We start from the raw sequence: 18,537 nt of genomic DNA, 5'->3' as shown, positions 1-18,537 counted from the left end.
ATGAAATTTTTAGATCAAAATAATGAATGCATGCATGAATGATATGAGTGTCAAGATGAACACCAAGAACACTTTGAATGTCAAGATGAACATCAAGAACATCATTTTGAAAAATTTTTAATGCAAAGAAAACATGCAAGACACCAAACTTAGAATTCTTTAATGCTTAGACACTAAGAATTCAAGAATGCATATGAAAAACATGAAAAGACACAAAACAAAAAATCATCAAGATCAAACAAGAAGACTTACCAAGAACAACTTGAAGATCATGAAGAACACCATGAATGCATGATATTTTCGAAAAAATGCAAGATGCATATGCAAGTGACACCAAACTTATGATATGACTCAAGACTCAAACAAGAAACACAAAAATATTTTTGATTTTTATGATTTTCTAAATTTTTTGGATTTTTATTTTATATTTTTCGAAAAATTCTTTTGAAAAAGAAAATAAGGATTCCAAAATTTTTAATATGAATTCCAGGAATCTTGCCATGTTAGTCTTAAAGCTCCAATCAAAGGGTCAGGCATGGCTTAATAGCCAGCCAAGCTTTAATCAAAATATGAGTGTAATTCAGACATGACAAGCCTGACATTCCTTACATTCAACAGCCAATTGGCTAAGAAAGATAAAGAAGCTCTTCTCTTGAGTATAAGAATTGAGACATGGCTTTACAGCCAGCCAGGCTTCAACATGCTCCATGAAACACTAGAATTCATTCTTAAAAATTCTGAAAGGAAAATATATTTTTGAAAACATTTTTATTTTTAAAATTTTTTTTTTTTTCGAAAACAAAGGAAGAATTTTTGAAATATTTTTGAAAAATTTTTTGAAAACAAGACAAAAAGAAAATTACCTAATCTGAGCAACAAGATGAACCGTCAGTTGTCCAAACTCGAACAATCCCCGGCAACGGCGCCAAAAACTTGGTGCACGAAATTGTGATTACACATTCATAATTTATCACAACCTCGATACAACTAACTAGCAAGTGCACTGGGTCGTCCAAGTAATACCTTACGTGAGTAAGGGTCGAATCCCACGGAGATTGTTGGTATGAAGCAAGCTATGGTCACCTTGCAAATCTCAGTCAGGCTAATATAAATTGATAATGGTGTTTTCGAATAATAATTAATAGAATAGGGATAGAGATACTTATGTAAATCATTGGTAGAAATTTCAGATAAGCGAATGGAGATGCTTTTCGTTCCTCTGAACCTCTGCTTTCCTGCTATCTTCATCCAATCAGTCTCATTCCTTTCCATGGCTGGCTTTATGCAAGGGCATCACCGTTGTCAGTGGCTACATCCCCTCCTCTCAGTGAATAATATGCTCACGCACCCTGTCACGGCACGGCTATTCATCTGTCGGTTCCCGATCATGCTGGAATAGGATTCACCCTCCTTTTGCGTCTGTCACTAACGCCCAGCACTCGCGAGTTTGAAGCTCGTCACAGTCATTCAATCATTGAATCCTACTCGGAATACCACAGACAAGGTTTAGAATTTCCGGATTCTCTTGAATGCCGCCATCATTCTAGCTTATGCCACGAAGATTCTGGTTAAGAGATCTAAGAGATACTCATTCTAGCTTAATTCATGTAGAACAGAAGTGTTTGTCAGGCACGCGTTCATAAGGGAGAAGGATGATGAGCGTCACACATAATCATCATCTTCATCACATTCTTGGGTGCGAATGGATATCTTAGAAGCGAAATAAGAAGAATTGAATAGAAAACAGTAGTACTTTGCATTAATCTTTGAGGAACAGCAGAGCTCCACACCTTAATCTATGGAGTGTAGAAACTCTACCGTTGAAAATACATAAGTGAAGGTCCAGGCATGGCCGAGATGGCCAGCCCCTAAAACGTGATCAAAGGATCATAAGGTAATCCAAAGATGTCAAATACAATAGTAAGAGGTCCTATTTATAATAAACTAGCTACTAGGGTTTACATGAGTAAGTAATTGATGCATAAATCCACTTCTGGGACCCACTTGGTGTGTGCTTGGGCCGAGCCTTAACTTTCCACGTGCAGAGGCCATTTGTGGAGTTGAACGCCAGGTTTTGATCCATTTCTGGCGTTCAACTCTGGTTTTGGATCCTTTTCTGGCGCTGGACGCCAGATTTGGGCAGAGAGCTGGTGTTGAACGCCAGTTTACGTCGTCTATTCTTGGCCAAAGTATGGACTATTATATATTGCTGGAAAGCCCTGGATGTTTACTTTCCAACGCAATTGAAAGCGCGCCATTTCGAGTTCTGTAGCTCCAGAAAATCCACTTTGAGTGCAGGGAGGTCAGAATCCAACAGCATCAGCAGTCCTTTTTCAACCTCTGAATCTGATTTTTGCTCAAGTCCCTCAATTTCAGCCAGAAAATACCTGAAATCACAGAAAAACACACAAACTCATAGTAAAGTCCAGAAATGTGAATTTAACACAAAATCTATTAAAAACATCCCTAAAAGTAACTAGATCCTACTAAAAACATACTAAAAACAATGTCAAAAAGCGTATAAATTATCCGCTCATCATATATTATCTTACTTGTTAGTTTTAATTTCTTGTTCATCATATAAAAAAACCCCAAAAAATCTCCCATAACCAATAATATGCATACTTCCCTGCAATTCCTTTGAGAGACGACCCGAGGTTTAAATACTCTCAATTTTTACTGGTTTGACTTAAGTTATAAACAAATTACATTTTGACTGACGGTTGTTTGCCGGTTTGGATCTATACTTCAACGAAATTATTTTGCGAAAATTCCAAACCGACAATTTTCTTCTGTCAACCACCTAGTAAAATTTTATTCGTAACAAGGCCAAGATGAAAAGTTTATTTCTGATAGTAAGCACATAGCATTCCTTCTTTATTGGTTGAATGGTGTTGTTTTCTATACCCGGAGCATTCAAATTGAAGTTGTTTATCTTCCGTTGGTCACTATGTTTGTCGAGGGTAGGAAGTTGTGTATAGCCAAACTATTTCTGGCTCAATTATATCTTACTCTAGATTAGATTACAAACCTCATGAAGACTAAGAAGAGAATTACTAATATTGATGGGCCCGTTTAGTTTTTCTAATTATGGCTTTCTGCCATTTTTAAATTTGAGCTACAAAAATGTCCAAATCAAAGGAACTCTACAGACTCTGTGGTTGTGGGTCATCGTTTACTCAACTTAGTTTTTCCTAATAAGTTAAAAGCTTTGCATGAGAAGATGAAGCATTTTTTCCGCGCTTTCTACTACTTGTCAGAGAAAAATAAAACTTTCATCTTGACCCCTTTTTCTAACTATCAAACCGGTCCAGAGTGGTTAATAAAACCTCTCACTTAAGCTAGAATTTTATACAAGAGGTGAACATTGTCATTTGGTAACAATTTTTTTACTCTTTAAATGCTTTTTGTTGGACTCTCAGGTGGAGAGGATCTAAGAATAACAATATACGTGCCAAATGTAATATCCAGACAATTTGGACTAGCACAAGCCATTCTATCTCCTTACCGTTCTCAAGAAACTCAACTTTTGTGTGCTAAAGCTGTTTCACTAGAAGACCTATTGGACATTCAAAGGGACAATGCTTTTCGGAGAAGTAGATTTCACCTGTTCTTCTTTGAGACTTGTCTGCTAACTACACAATCATTTTTCTCTTGGTGGAAAACCTATCATTCTTCTATCAAAATCTTTTTTAATACATGTTGTCAAAGGATGGTCAATACTCTCGTGATGCAACAAGTGAGAAGAGTGTCAACCAGCCAAAAGCGTACTTACATCTAAATCATTTGGATCAAACAAATTATAATATTTCTCTTTTATTATTATTATTATTATTATTATTATTATTATTGCTTACGTAATATGCACTCTCTTTCTCTTCTTTTTTTAGAGAAAACAACCAAATCATCAACTATCAAATCTCATCCAAGGAGGACTTCTTCTAGGGTCACAGAAAAAAAGCTTAATCCTAGCCAACCAAACTGTTACACTAAAAGAAATTTTGAATCGATTGTTGTGTCATCATCTTCAAATGATGAAGATAATGAGAACACATCAAGTACATCAGATTTCAATGGCAAGAATGAATAATCAGTAAGACTTTAGGATAATGATGAAGAAGATGAAAACAACTCTTCTAGTAATAAAACAGTAAATGATTCTTCTGAAGAGGATAATGATATCAATGCCTTTTGACTTAGTGGTCCTTTTGTTTCTCATGTGAGTTCATCAGTTCTCATATCCTTTTAAGATAACATTTTTCTTGAAAAACTTGACTATTGATAATGTTACTCATGTTTAAATTTCTCTTTTCCTTCCTAAATCAATTGATTTTTTCCTTTTTTACGACATCATGTTTCTTTCTGTGTCAATCTTATTAATTGTATTCACCTTTATTTTACTTTTCATTTCAGATTACTTCTTCTCCAATTTCACTATCCATGCCTAACACCACAAATCTTATAGCCACCACATTAGATTAAACCACTCACAACACCAAATTTGAGTCATTTAAGGTATAACATGTCATTTAAGCTAATTAATAGCCACTTCTTTGCAAAATTTATTGAGCCCTCTTTTGCATTCTTGTTTTAGATTCCAAACTCTGAAATCCTTCTGAGTAACATATCAGAACAACAAATGTCAATTATTACTGTCCATGCTCATACTTCAAATATTCTAGTGAGGTTCAGGATCAGGATTAAAGAGAGGCTCTTTGTCTCTATTTCTGATCATAAACAAGAAGAAAGAATGCAAGAAGAGAAGAAGAAAAAGATTCTCTATGTCAGAGTATAGATGTCCTTTGTCAGAAGGAGATAGCTCAAGAAGAGAAGAAAAGAATATATCCTTTGATAAAGGTAATTTCCAAAAATTAATAGAGAAAGAGGGTGAGATATTTTTGAAAATAGAGAGGGGAAAATAGAAGAATTTTTCGAAAAAGAAGAGAGAGAAAGTAGTTAGGAGATTTTGAAAAAGAAGGAAGAGAAAAGAAAATAGGAAGAGAATAAGATAAAACATGCAGCTAATTAATAATAAAAGAGAGATGAGAACTAAAATATTTTTGTTTTTGTTTTATTTATTAATTAAATTTGAAATTAAAAGAGGAGAGAGGAATTAGTTAGGAAGTTTTAAAAAAGAAGAGAGAGAAAACAAGTAACTAATTAAGAAAGATTTGAAAACAAGATAAGATAGAAGATTAGAAAAGATTTGAATTTAAAACTTTGAATTTAGAAAAGATAAGATAGAAATTGAAAAGACTTGAAAGAGATTTGATTTTAAAATTTAAAATTAGAAAAGGTAAGATAAAAATTTGAAAAAGATTTGAAAGAGATAAGATTTGAAATTTGATTGTTGAAAAAGATTTGATTTTAAATTTTGAAATAAGATAAGATAAGGTTTTTGAATTTTAAAGAAAAATAAAAAGATAAGATAGTAATTTGAAAAAGAAATGATTTTTGAAAAGATTTGATTTTGAAATGATTTGAATTTGAAATTTAAAACTAAGATAAGATAAGATAATGATTTTGAAATTAAAATTTGAAATCTTTTTGTGATATTCTCAAAAATTAAGATAAAAATATAGAAAAGATATAATTTTTTATTTTTTGAATTTAATGAAAAAAGAAAAAAACAACAAAAAGATACCAAACTTAAAATTTTTAGATCTAAGACACCTAGAATTCGAAAATTGTAAAGAAAAACACAAAGAGACACCAAAACTAAAAATTTTAAGATCAAAACAAGAAGAAAAATAAGAACACTTTGAAGATTAATAAGAACACCAAGAACAAAACTCAAAGAATTCAAAGAAAATAAGAACATGCAAAAGACACCAAACTTAAAAGTTTTGAAAACCAAAGACACAAATTTCGAAAATTTTAAAAGAAAAGACACAAGAAGACATCAAGCTTAAATATTGACACAAGACACTATTTTTGAAAATTTTTAGAAAAAGATTCAAGAAATTCGAAAAAGACTCAAACAAGAGCAAGAACAAAGACTCAAACAAAAGATGAAGATTGATAAAGAAAAGAAAAGGTTTTTGAAAAAAGTTTGTTTTTATTTAAATTTAATTTTCGAAAAAGAAGAGTAAAAGACTTAAAAATTAAAAACAATACCTAATCTAAGAAATAAGATAATCCGTTAGTTGTCCAAGCTCGAACAATCCCCGGCGACGGCGCCAAAAACTTGGTGCGCGGAATTACACTTCGCACAACTGAACCAGCAAGTGCACTGGGTCGTTCAAGTAATACCTGAGTGAGTCAGGGTCGATCCTACGAGGATTGTGATTTGAAGCAAGCTATGGTTATCTTGTAGATCTTAGTCAGGCGGATAGAGAAGTTGTTTGTTTTTTTAAAGCGCATAAAAGGAAAATAAAGAAAACGTTACTCAATTGATGGTGAAAGCAATGATAAGAAGATGGTTAAGGCTTTGGAAATGCTTTGCTCTTCTGAATCAATTCGGTCTTACTGTCTACTCCAACTGTGAAAGACTTCTTCTATGGCAGGTTGTATGTGATCAACGCCTTTCTTGAGAGGTCGCCAATGCTCCTCCAGATCTGAACCCCAGGGTTAGTGCAGATCCAGTCTAATTGAGGGTGAAGCTCCTACAGTCTATTCTCCTTAGTGATCCTACTCAAAACGCCACAGACAAGGTCAAATCTTCCGGATCAGAGAATGATGCGCCTTTGGTTCTAGCCTCTACCACAAAGACTCTAATCTCCCTATATCTCGACTGAACTGGTATATCGAGAAGTCCCCAACAAAGTCGTGGATTAGCTGTCTAAGAGATGTATAATCAAGCTAGTGGGTTATCTTTTTATAGACATTTGTTTTCCATTGTCATGTTATGTTTTCTTTAGGTTGATGATCATGTGAAGTCATAAAAACAGCTGCAGAATTAAAGCGGAATCAAAAATAGCATAAAAAATAGCACACCCTGGAGGACAGGCTTACTGGCATTTAAACGCCAGTAAGGATAGCAGAATGGGGTTTAACGCCCACTCTGGCAACATTCTGGGCGTTAAACGCCAGAATTGGCAGACAGACTGGTGTTTAACGACAGAAAAGGGTGTCTGGTTGGCATTAAATGCAAGAAAAGGGCATTAGCCTGGCGTTTAACGCCAGAAAAGGTAGCAGAGATGGCGTTAAACGCCAGAAATGGCACACAGAGGGCGTTTAAACGCCAGGAAGGTGCAGGGACCAGAATTCCTTGACACCTCAGGATCTGTGGATCCCACAGGATCCCCACCTACCCCAACAAACTCTCTCTCCTCTTCACACCTTTTCATAACACTCTTCCCCATAATCTCTTCACCACTCACATCCATCTACTCTTCCCCAAAAACCCATCATAAAACCCAACCTACCTCACCCTTCAAATTTAAAACATTTCCCTCCAAAATCCAACCCCTATTACAAGAATTCTCTCTTCACTCCACTCCTATATAAGCCCTTCATCACTCCTTCATTTTCACACATCATAGGAGGAAAGAGAAGGCAGTTGCTTCCAACTCCGAGTCATACGAGATGGAGAGATTCATCTCAAAAGCCCATCACTAGAAAGAGGATGGAGCAAACAAGAGAGCCCACTCATGGACCTCAATAAGAGCATGAGGAAGTCCCTCATCAAGAAATCCCTGAGATGCCTCAAGGGATGCATTTCTCTCCACACAAATATTGGGAGCAACTCAACACCTCTTTAGGAGATTTGAGTTCCAACACGGAGCAACTAAGGATGGAGCACCAAGAGCACTCCATTATCCTCCATGAAATCAGAGAGGACCAAAGAGCCATGAGGGAGGAGCAACAAAGGCAAGGAAGAGATATTGAGGAGCTAAAGCACTCCATAGGATCTTCAAGAGGAAGAACTAGCCACAATCACTAAGGTGGACCCATTCTTTAATGTCCTTATTCTTATTTTTCTGTTTTTCAGTTTTTCTGCACTATGTGCACTTAGTTACTTATTTTCTGTAATCCTTAGTAACTAGTTTTAGTATAAATAGCACTTTTTACTATTGTATTCGCATCTAGCTTATGCCATTTTTCACATTTGGAGGCTGGCCATTCGGCCATGCCTAAACCTCTTTCTCTTATGTATTTTCAACGGTAGAGTTTCTACACCTCATATATTAAGGTGCGGAGCTCTGCTGTTCTTCATGAATTAATGCAAGTACTATTGTTTCTCTTTCGATTCACGCTTACTTCTTCTCCAAGATATACTCTCGTACTTAATTCAGTTAAGTCAGAATGAAAGGGTGACCCGTGACAATCACCCACTATCTTTGTTACTCGCTTAGTGAAGATCCGGGTGCCTAACAACCACAGGCGGTCTACATGATGTTCAACGTAGTCATTGGACGACAGCCGGAGTATATTCTCTTGGGTCTCTAATCTACAGACCGAGTCCGGGAGATTAGAACCTTCGTGGTATAGGCTAGAACCAATTGGCAGCATTTTTGAGATCCGAAAAGTCTAAACCTTGTCCGTGGTATTCCGAGTAGGATCTGGGAAGGGATGACTGTGACGAGCTTCAAACTCATGAATGTTGGGCGCAGTGACAGTGTGCAAAAGGATAGAGAGATCCTATTCCGACGCTAGTGAGAACCGATAGATGATTAGCCGTGCAGTAGCTGTACCTGGTATTTTTCATCCGAGACGAGAAATCCAACAGTTGATTAGCCATGCAGAAACCGTACCTGGTATTTTTCATCCGAGAGGATCATACAGCTTGCCATGGAAGAGAGCATGCATGATTAGGAAGAAGACAATAGGAAAGTTGATAAACCCCATTTTTAGGGTTTATCATGCATAGATTTAAGGGTTTTGTCAATGATCTTCCACACTTATTTATGTAAAACTGCGTGATTTTGTGTCCCTTTCCCCATTTTGGCTCATAGATGAAAATATGCTTCTTTTGCATCAAAATTGATATATTGTAATCCCCTCTATTACCATTCGATGCCTTGATCCGTTTGTTAAGTACTTTCAGAAGTTACAGGGAAAAAATGGCTAAGAGGAATGAAGGAAGCATGCATGAATGGAAAGAGCATAGAGTAAATTAAAGAATTGAAGTTTGGACATGTGCGCGCACGCGCATCTTGCGCGTACGCGTGGATGCGTACACTCAGAGCCAGCGCAGTGGAGCCGAGCGAGGAGCCAGCGCAGTGGAGCCGAGCGAGGAGCCAGCGTGCTTATATGGCTGGGCCATATTTCCTATGACGCTCGCGCGCACCGTACGCCTACGCGCAGATCACAGAGAGCCCCAGGTGCGCGTATGCGTGCCGTGCACGTACGCGTCAATGAACGCACGTGATTTTTTAATCAAAATACATGACCAGCGATTTCAAGGAGTCCTAGGCCCTGTTTTGGAGCAGAATTTTGGAGGGAAAAGCTTAAGAAGACCAAGGGTTAGGTGTGTTAGGACAATTAATGAGAATTCTAGATATTTTAGGGAGTTAGTTACATTTTGTTTCTAGAGAGAGAAACTCCAACTTCTCTCTAGGATTTCACTTCCTCCATTACAATTATCCTTGGATTTCTTGGTGAGATCCATTGCTAATTCACTTTTGTTTTTATACAAGTTGTAGATCCACTCTTCTTCTACTCTTAATTGATGCTCTTTTGATTCAATCTCTTAGATCTAGATTTGTTGGACTTTGTTACCTTGATTTTGGATTAATGAATTGTGCGATTTCATTCAATTGCTTGATTGTTGATGATTGTTTGGATTAGATAGCTTTAATTAATTTTCTTCTCTCAATTACATCATGCATTCCATGATTGCATACCAATTGTTTGTGATAATGACAACCCTAGCTATGGAATAGATTTCTCTCAACTTGGCTTAGGGGTTGAGTTATGGGAGACACTTGAGTAGTAGATATCAATTGTTGACTAGGAATTGAGAATTGCTAATTGACTTGGAGTGCACTAAAGCTAGACTTCCCTAGGGTGAGACTAGTACTTGTGACTCAAGTTAGTTACTCTCACTTGACTTTTCTCCATTGTTAGGAGGTTAACAAAGTGAAGCAACAATCAATTTTTATCATAATTGAAGGAAGCTATAATGATGGAACTTCCAATACTTACCCTTAGCCAAGGCCTTTACCTCAATTAATTGTTGTTTGCTTTTATTAGCTTGAACTCTTGCATCAACTCTCAAAATCACAAAAGATTTCCTAATCAATGATGTACATTCTAAAGCAATTCCTAGGGAGAATGACCCGGGATCAATACTCTCAGTCATAGATTTTAGAATTGTTTGATGAGATATTTGCGTGTTGGTTAGACTATACTCACGATTGGATTCATTGCTAATTTCTAACCGGCATAAGAATACTTGGCTCATCAAAAGCAGAGGTTTAGAAGCAACAAAGCATCTCCAAACGCTTATCTGAAATTCCCACCAATGAATTACATAAGTATCTTATTTTATTTTATGTTTTATTTATCTTTTAATTATCAAAACTCATAACCAATCGAATCCGGCTGACTAAGATTTACAAGATGACCATAGCTTGCTTCAAGCCGACAATCTCCGTGGGATCGACCCTTACTCACGTAAGGTATTACTTGGACAACCCAGTGCACTTGCTGGTTAGTTGTGCGGAGTTGTGAAAAGTGTGATCACAATTTCGTGCACCAAGTTTTTGGCGCCGTTGCTGGGTATTGTTCGAGTTTGGACAACTGACGGTTCATCTTGTTGCTTAGATTGGGTAATTTTATTTTATGTTTAAGTTTTTATTATTTTTATTTTCGAAAAAAAATAAAATAATACAAAAAAATTTAATAAAATCATAAAAAAACCAAAAAAAATTGTGTTTCTTGTTTGAGTCTTGTGTCAAATTTTATGTTTGGTGTCAATTGCATTTTTTTAATTTAACTTTCTTAAAATTTTTGAAAATTCATGCATTGTGTTCTTCTTTGATCTTCAAGTTGTTCTTGATGATTTTCCTTGTTTGATCTTTTATTTTTCTTGTTTTGTGTCTTTTCTTGTTTTTCTTGTGCATTTTCGAATTGTTAGTGTCCCTAGTATAAAAATTTCTAAGTTTGGTGTCTTGCATATTATTCTTTTCTTAAAAATTTTCAAAAATATGTTCTTGATGTTCATCATGATCTTCAAAGTGTTCTTGGTGTTCATCTTGACATTCAAAGTGTTCTTGCATGCATTATTTGTTTTGATCTTAAATTTTTATGTTTTGTTTCATTTTGTTGTTTTTCTCTCTCCTCATAAAAAAATTCAAAAGTCAAATATATATATATATATATATCTTTTCCTTATTTTACTCATAAATTTCAAAATTTTGGGTTGACTTAGTCAAAAAATTTTAAATTTTAATTGTTTCTTGTTAGTCAAGTCAAAATTTCAAGTTAAAAACTTTATCTTTTCAAATCTTTTTCAAAAATCAAATCTTTTTCATTTTTCTTTCATGTTTTCCGAATTTTTTTTTAATTAATTTTCAAAATCTTTCTCTTAATTTTATTTCATAATTTTTGAAATTATTGCTAACATTTAATGTTTTGATTCAAAAATTTCAAGTTTGTTACTTTCCTGTTAAGAAAGGTTCAATATTTAAATTCAAGAATCATATCTTTTAATTTCTTGTTAGTCAAGTCATCAACTTTAATTTTCAAAATCAAATCTTTTTAAATTTATTTTTCAAATCTTTTTCAAAATAAATTTCAATCATATCTTTTTCAAAAAATCTTTTTTTTCTAACTTCTTATCTTTTCAAAATTTATTTTCAAATCTTTTTCAATTAACCACTTGACTTGTTTGTTTTAATTTTAAAAAAAAGTTTACTATTTTTTATCTTTTTCAAAACCACCTAACTACTTTTTCACATCTCATTTTCGAAAACAACTGACCACTTTTTCAAAAATTCTTTTTAATTAACTAATTGTTTTATATTCTAATTTTATTTTATTTCTTTTCTTAAATTTGAAATTCTAACTTAATTAATTAAATAAAAATAAAAATATTTTTACTCTCTTTTTTTTAAAAAAATTCGAATTCTCTCTCTATCATCTCTTTCTATTTATTTAATTATTTACTAACACTTCTCTTCTACTCATAATTCGAACCCTCTCCCTCCTCTCTGTTCGAATTCTTCATCTCTTCTCTCTACCTCATTCTTCTATTCTTCTACTCTTATACTCACATAAAGGAATTTTTATACTCTGATATAGAGGATTCCACTATTCTCTTTGTTCTCTTTTTTTCATATGAGCAGAAACAGGGATAAAGACATTCTTATTGAAGCTGATCTTGATCCTGAAAGGACTCTGAAGAGGAAGCTAAGAGAAGCTAAAGCACAACACTCCGGAGAGAACCTTACAGAAATTTTCGAAAAAGAGGTAGACATGGCCGCCGAACCCAATAACAATGGTGGAGATGCAAGGAAGATGCTTGGTGACTTTACTACACCAACTTCTGACTTCTATGGAAGAAGCATCTCAATTCCTGCAATTGGAGCAAACAACTTTGAGCTTAAGCCTCAATTAGTTTCTCTAATGCAGCAGAATTGCAAGTTTCATGGACTTCCATTGGAAGATCCTCATCAGCTCTTAGCTGAATTCTTGCAAATCTGTGACACTGTTAAGACCAATGTGGTTAATCCCGAGGTCTACAGACTTATGCTTTTCCCCTTTGCTGTAAGAGACAGAGCTAGGATATGGTTGGACTCACAACCTAAAGAAATCCTAAACTCTTAGAAAAAGTTGGTCAATGCTTTCTTGGCCAAATTCTTTCCACCTCAAAAGATGAGCAAACTTAGAGTGGAAGTCCAAATCTTCATACAGAAGGAAGGTGAATCCCTCTATGAAGCTTGGGAAAGATACAAGCAATTGATCAGAAGGTGTCCTTCTGACATGCTTTTCAAAATGGAGCATCTTATGTATATTCTATGATGGTCTGTCTGAATTGTCCAAGATGTCATTGGACCACTCTGCTGGTGGATCTCTTCATCTGAAGAAAACCCCTGTAGAAGCCCAGGAACTCATTGAGATGGTTGCAAATAACCAGTTCATGTACACTTCTAAAAGAAATTCTGTGAATAATGGGATGACTCAGAAGAAAGGAGTTCTTGAGATTGATACTTTGAATGCCATATTGGCTCAGAATAAAATATTGACTCAGCAAGTCAATATAATTTCTCAGAATCTGACTGAAATGTAAGCTACATCCGGCAGTACTAAAGAAGCCTCCTCTGAAGGAGAAGCTTATGACCCTGAGAACCCTGCAATGGAAGAGGTGAATTACATGGGAGAATCCTATGAAAACACCTATAATCCTTCATGGAGGAATCATCCTAATTTCTCATGGAAGGATCAGCAGAAGCCTAATCAAGGCTTCAATAATAATAATGGTGGGAGAAATAGGTTTGGCAATAGCAAGCCTTTTCCATCATCTTCTGAGCAACAGACAGAGAATTCTAAGCAGAGCCTCTCTGACTTAGCAACCATAATCTCTGATCTATCTAAGACCACTCTCAGTTCCATGACTGAAATAAGGTCCTCTATCAGAAATTTCGAGGCACAAGTGGGTCAGCTGAGTAAAAGAGTTACTGAAATCCCTCCTAGCACTCTCCCAAGCAATACAGAAGAGAATCCAAAGAGAGAGTGCAAGGCCATCAATATACCCAAAGTGGCCGAACCTATAGAGGAGGAAGAGGCAGTGATTTCCAGTAAGGAAGACCTTGATGAACGTCCACTGACCAATAAGGAGTTCCCTATTGAAGAACCAAAGGAATCTGAGGCTCATACAGAGACCATAGAGATTCCACTGAACTTACTGTTTCCATTCATGAGCTCTGATGAGTATTTCTCCTCTGAAGATGATGAAGATATTGTTGAAGAGCAAGTTGCTCAGTATCTAGGAGCAATCATGAAGCTGAATGCCAAGTTATTTGGTAATGAGACTTGGGAGGATGAACCTCCATTGCTCATCAATGAACTGAATGCCTTGGTTCAACTGAAATTACCTCAGAAGAAATTGGATCCCGGAAAATTCTTAATACCCTGTACCATAGGCACCATGACATTTGAGAAGGCTCTGTGTGACCTGGGTCAGGTATAAACCTCATGTCACTCTCTGTAATGGAGAAACCAGGGATCTTTGAGGTACAAGCTGCAAGAATCTCACTAGAGATGGCAGACAGATCAATGAAATAGGCTTATGGACTTGTAGAGGATGTCCTAGTGAAGGTTGAAGGCCTATACATCCCTACTGACTTCATAATCCTAGACACTGAAAAGGATGAGGATGAATCCATTATCCTTGGAAGACCCTTCCTAGCAACAGCAAGAGCTGTGATTGATGTGGACAGAGGAGAGTTAGTCCTTCAATTGAATGAAGACTACCTTGTGTTTAAGGCTCAAGGATCTTCTTCTGTAACCATGGAAAGGAAGCATGAAAAGCTTCTCTCAATACAGAGTCAAACAGAGCCCCCACACTCAACTTCTAAGTTTGATGTTGAGAGGCCACCATTAAGCTCTGAGTTTCTGTGAGGCTCTCTAAGAGCTCACTGTCAAGCTATTAACATTAAAGAAGCGCTTATTGGGAAGCAACCCAATGTTATTTAATTAATATTTAATTTTATAGACATTTGTTTTCCATTTTCATGTTATGTTTTCTTTAGGTTGATGATCATGTGAAGTCATAAAAATAGCTGCAGAATTAAAGCAGAATCAAAAACAGCATCAAAAATAGCACACCTTGGAGGACAGGCTTATTGGCGTTTAAACGCCAGTAAGGATAGCAGAGTGGGTGTTTATTACATGATCATTAGTGTTTAGTGTCTATGTCTTAAAGCTATGAATGTTCCATGAATCTTTCACCTTTCTTAAATGAAAAATGTTTTCTGAAAAAGAAAAAGAAGTACATGAATTTCAAATTCTATCTTGAAAATAGTTTAATTATTTTGATGTGGTGGCAATACTTTTTGTTTTCTGAATGAATGCTTGAACAGTGCATATTTTTTGATAGTGAAGTTTATGAATATTAAAATTGTTGGCTCTTGAAAGAATAATGAAAAAGGAGAAATGTTATTGATAATCTGAAAAATCATAAAATTGATTCTTGAAGCAAGAAAAAGCAGTGAAAAACACAAAGCTTGCGAAAAAAATGGCGAAAAATAAAGAAAAAAATAAGGAAAAAGAAAAAGCAAGCAGAAAAAGCCAGTAACCCTTTAAACTAAAAGGAAAGGGTAAAAAGGATCCAAGGCTTTGAGCATTAATGGATAGGAGGGCCCAAAGGAATAAAATCCTGGCCTAAGCGGCTAAATCAAGTTGTCCCTAACCATGTGCTTGTGGCGTGAAGGTGTCAAGTGAAAAGCTTGAGACTGAGCGGTTAAAGTCGTGGTCCAAATCAAAAAGAGTGTGCTTCAGAACTCTGGGCACCTCTAACTGGAGACTCTACCAAAGCTGAGTCACACTCTGAAAAGGTTCACCCAGTTATGTGTCTGTGGCATTTATGTATCCGGTGGTAATACTGGAAAACAAAGTGCTTAGGGTCACGGCCAAGACTCATAAAGTAGCTGTGTTCAAGAATCAACATACTGAACTAGGAGAATCAATAACACTATCTGAATTCTAAGTTCCTATGGATGCCAATCATTCTGAACTTCAAAGGATAAAGTGAGATGCCAAAACTGTTCAGAAGCAAAAAGCTACTAGTCCCGCTAATCAAATTGGAACTAAGCTTCATTGATATTTTTGAAATTTATTATATTTTCTCTTCTTTTTATCCTATTTTGTTTTTAGTTACTTGGGGACTAGCAACAATTTAAGTTTGGTGTTGTGATGAGCGGATAATTTATACCCTTTTTGGCATTGTTTTTACATAGTTTTCAGTATGTTTTAATTACTTTTTATTATATTTTTATTAATTTTTATGAAAAAATCACATTTATGGACTTTACTATGAGTTTGTGTGTTTTTCTGTAATTTCAAGTATTTTCTGGCTGAAATTGAGGGACCTGAGCAAAAGTCTGATTCAGAGGCTGAGAAAGGACTGTAGATGCTGTTGGATTCTGACCCTCCTACACTCGAAGAAGATTTTCTGGAGCTACAGAAACCTAATTGGCGCGCTCTCAATTGCATTAGAAAGTAGACATCTTGAACTTTCCAGCAATTGATGCCAGGGCATTTTGGCCAGTTTCACTGATCTTTTCTTTACTGTTTTTAGGGTAGTTTCATGCATTTCCTTAGGAAATAAGCTAGTTTTGGGTAGATATTCACTTACATCTTGATTCAAGCATACATTGTGCACTTTACATGATTTCATGAGGATTTTGCATGAATTTAATGATAAATTGGATGATGCATGATCCCATGATTAAGAGCAAGACTTTGATGCACTTTGTTTGATTGATTTCAGGCCAAAAGAAGAAGAGAAGAGCCACGTTAGTGGCTACGTTAGTTACACTAACGTGGGCACTAACGTGGAAGGAAGGAAAGCAACAACGTTAGTGAGAAAAGTTAGTGGCATTAACTTTGAAGAAAGGAAATGGAAACAACATTAGTGACACTTAACATTATCACTAACGTTGGACCAAGCTCATAAGTGGTCACGTTAGTTGCCACGTTAACTTAGTTAACGTGGCCTCTAACGTTAAGAAGTAAAGGGGAAGCCAAGGTTAGTGACATTCAACTTTATCACTAACGTTGGCCAAGTCACAATAAGCCACATTAACTCCCACGTTAACCTAGTTAACATGGAAGCTAACGTGAAGAAACAAGGTGGTCGACAACATTAGTGACACCAAACATTGTCACTAACGTTGGAAGGAACCCACACAAGCCCCAATAATCCACGTTAACTCCCACGTTAACCTAGTTAACGTGGAAGCTAACGTGAAGAAGGAAGGTGATCGCCAACGTTAGTGACACCCAACATTGTCACTAACGTTGGAATGATCCCACACAAGCCACTATGAGCCACGTTAACTCCTACCTGGCAGCCTGACCATGCCTTCTTCAAACACGCATAACTTGAGCCACAAAGCTCCAAATGAGGTGATTCCAGTGGCATTGGAAAGTAGGATTCTAGAGCTTTCCAAGCAAATATGACACTATAAGGTTGACACTAAATTTGAGGGAGGAAAACTGCCCCGAAAGTGCAAAGATGAACATGGTATCAACCTGTAGTAAGGCCAGCTGACCTCTTCACCTTCCAAGAAGTGTAACTCGAGTTGTAAAGCTCCAAATGATGCGCTTCCAAAGGCATTGGAAAGTAGACATCCAGGGCTTTCCAACAATATATAATAGTATGGGGTGGACACTAAGTTTGAGCTTCAGAAACTGGCAATAATGAAGCCTTGATCGCTAGCGTTATTGGCACTCAAGTTTTTCATTAACGCTGGCAACTATGCCAGCGACCATGTCCACTTCAAAGGAGCATAACTTGAGCTACAAAGGTCCAATTGAGGTGATTCTAGTTGCGTTAAAAAGCTAATATTCAGAGCTTTCCAACGATATATAATACTCTATAGTGGGCATGAAATTGGAGCACAAACAGGAGGCATCTTTTAAGCCCCAAAAATACCAACTGGGCAGCAAGTGCAACGTTAGCCACAATAACTTTAGCACTAACGCCACACTTGTAGCGTTAGTGTGGCTAACTTTAGCACTAACTTTAGCACCTGGACCTCAACTTGACTCACTCTCTCTCAAGTCCACTTCAAAGCCCAAGCAAGCAAGCCCACAATTGTCAACCAATCAAGACCACAAGAAGCATCTAGAATAGGAATTTTCATTTAATTGTAATTTGCTTTTAATTTCATTTTGTAATTTAGGAGAGCCTATATAAAGGCCTTAGTCTTTACATTGAAAACAATCTGAGAAAGGGGGGACTGAAAATCCTGGAATAGGGGATTAGAGAGGGGTCTTCGGACTTCCTCCCCTCACACACTTTTCCTTCTCTTTCTTTTAGTTGTAATTTTCATTTATGAATGTTGAATTTTCAATTTCAGTTTGAATCTTCATCTTTTATTTTTCTGCACTTTCTTTCTTTTCTATTTTTGTAGAGCAATGATCAACTAACTCTTTACATTGGGTTAGAGAGCTCTATTGTGATTCAATGGATTAAGTGTAGTTCTTATTCTTCTTCTTCTTTCTTTCCTCTTGATTTTACTAGAGAGCTTTCGATCTTCATCCAATTGGGTAGTTATCTTGGAAAAGAAACTATTCATACTTGGATCTCTTCTGAACCTTGAAAGAAGAATGAAGAGATCATGCTAGAAATGCTTTCTCATGCTGGACTAAATTGGGTGTGGATGGATATGTGACTATAATCCTTCCAACACTTGATTTGGGAAATGCATGTGGTATAATCAGTGACCATACTTCATCTCTTCTCATGAGCAATTGACCAAGGAATTGGCTATTGATCAAGATTTGAGAGATTGAATTCCAAGAAATTGGAATTCGATCAATTAAGATTGCCAAGGAGATCAATGAATGCATTGATTGAGGAAGAGATGAGAATGAACTTGATCCGGAGGATCGCAATATCTCTTGATCCCAATGTTTATTTTA

The 18,537-nt window shown here is 36.1% G+C and overlaps 1 non-coding gene across 1 annotated transcript; it reads right to left on the bottom strand.

The window, feature by feature from the left end:
• Positions 1-12,768: 12,768 nt before the first annotated feature.
• LOC112730827 (small nucleolar RNA R71) lies at positions 12,769-12,876 on the bottom strand. Its single transcript, XR_003166634.1, has one exon. It is a non-coding gene; the product is annotated as a small nucleolar RNA R71 (small nucleolar RNA).
• Positions 12,877-18,537: the final 5,661 nt, after the last annotated feature.

This window comes from Arachis hypogaea, chromosome 12 (assembly GCF_003086295.3).
Source record: "Arachis hypogaea cultivar Tifrunner chromosome 12, arahy.Tifrunner.gnm2.J5K5, whole genome shotgun sequence".
NCBI lineage: Eukaryota > Viridiplantae > Streptophyta > Magnoliopsida > Fabales > Fabaceae > Arachis > Arachis hypogaea.
Note: the sequence above shows the minus strand (reverse complement) of the source record. Positions and strands in the feature narration are given on the sequence as shown.